The following is a 1,845-nucleotide window of genomic DNA, read 5'->3' on the forward strand; positions in this document are numbered from 1 at the left end:
TCTTCCAGACAGATTTGATAACAGGTTAGTTACGATGCTTGTCCAGGTTTCAAATGATGGCTCTCGGTAGGGTTGATATCAGGAGTTTGTCTGTTTAAACAAAGTGTTCACTGATTTTCAAAAACTTGAAGCAGGAAAAGACATTTCATTATGTATGCACTTTAAAACCTTTCAGCACTCCTTCTGTAAACGATACAATGACACAGAGGTTGATCAGCGCGGGAGCTCACAGAGCAGAAGAGCCCCAGCCGGAGCTGCCGTGGGCCTCAAAGGAAGCTCAGATCCATCCTTAGGGCAGCCTAGATTGGTTACACTGGGAGAGAGTGGAGTCTGTGTGGGGGTCTAATCTTCAAGGTCATTCCGTGGTTTTAGATGACCTTCTAACTAATCCTTTACAGCACTTGTACTAAAAGAGACCCTCGGCAGCAGAATCCCATCTTTTATTCTCACTCATTCCCTTGTTAATTGCCAGCGAGTTGATTTGATCTCTCCATTCCATAAGTTGTAAATTGACCTCTTATTTCCTGATTTTCAAGCCCAGCTTACTTAATTAAGCCTATATGAAAAGAAGAAAGAACCTTGTGAGACATCGGCAGGTCGCAGGCGGCGTCGCGAGGGAGAATCGCGATCTGTGCCGGATTAAAGAGCGATGGCATTCTCAAGGCTGAACAATGTCATTTTCCTACCTTCTCTCACCTCTGCTCCTTTGGCCTCGACTCACGTTCTCTAGACGCGAAAGGGCAATCCGTCTTCCAACCATGTTAATGCAGAAGAGAATTATTCACCTTCTTTTCTCACCCCTGCCAATTTGGGCCTCCGTCTGATGGTGGATTGAAATAAGTCAAGAAAAAAGTATTAAATATGTAGTGGAGTCTGCAGTGAAGGAAGAGAGAAAGATGACAGGGTAACTACCTGAGAGGAAGCTGTCACCGAACATAATTGACCTTTCTGGGAGAAAAAAGAGCCCCCATTTACTTCTCTGACACAATCCTCCATGTGTCGATTGTCCAACTTTATTATTCTCTTTTTGAGGCTCTTCTCTCAGGACACAGAGTTTGGTCTCGTCTCCCTCATTAAAATAGGCTGCTGCAGACAGACAGAGGTTACAATTGATCATCTCACCATAAAGAATACATAACCTTCAATTTTGCTCCGAATCCACACTTTCGGTGCTTTTGTGTCACGGTGGAGAAAATGAGCTGTCAATTTCTCAAGACAAGATCATAAAAAAGCCCCTGATGAATGGTGTGGTAATGGATAAGTGTAGGATCAATAAGCAATAGCAGAAGTTTTAAAACAAGGCAGTATGCATAAACCTTTACGAACTTCACAATGTCACTTTGTGTTCATAAAAGTTTTTTTACTGTCTTGTGAACAAAATGTAATAAATTTATCCCAATCTGTCAGGTTTTACAGCCTCCAGCCCCCTCCTTCTTACTGATCTTGACACATGCCTATTAAAAAGACAGTGCGGGCCGTGCGGCCTCCAGTGCCCATGCATCATGTGGCTAAATTACCTCAATCAGCAGATATTTGCCCTCTGCTCTCTGGGTTTAAACCTTGATGATACACTGCTCTTGGAAGGATAGACAGGGAGGAACAGGAATTGATGGAAAAAGCACAGATGATTGTAAGGAGAGCCATCTGATAAGGAAGTCAACTTTTCAGGTTTTAAGGGAGCAAAACAACTGTGGCTACCTTGGGGTGCTTAAGAAGTTTGGAAAGATTTATATAGATAGATCCTGTTATGTGCATGGCAGGTGCAAATAACATGCTTTTTAACCCTCTGGCCCTTTTCGTTTAGGAGTCGCTCTTGCCTTCTTTATGGTCAAAAGTGACCAAAGC

The 1,845-nt window shown here is 43.1% G+C and overlaps 1 long non-coding RNA gene across 1 annotated transcript; it reads right to left on the bottom strand.

Moving 5' to 3' along the window:
- On the bottom strand, nucleotides 1-1,199 carry LOC125257238. The gene is made up of 3 exons (XR_007182269.1): nucleotides 913-1,199; nucleotides 687-820; nucleotides 1-556 (listed from the first exon to the last, which is right to left on the bottom strand). It is a non-coding gene; the product is annotated as an uncharacterized LOC125257238 (long non-coding RNA).
- Between the last annotated feature and the right edge of the window lie 646 nt (nucleotides 1,200-1,845).

Source organism: Megalobrama amblycephala, linkage group LG21, assembly GCF_018812025.1.
Source record: "Megalobrama amblycephala isolate DHTTF-2021 linkage group LG21, ASM1881202v1, whole genome shotgun sequence".
Classification (NCBI taxonomy): Eukaryota; Metazoa; Chordata; class Actinopteri; order Cypriniformes; family Xenocyprididae; genus Megalobrama; species Megalobrama amblycephala.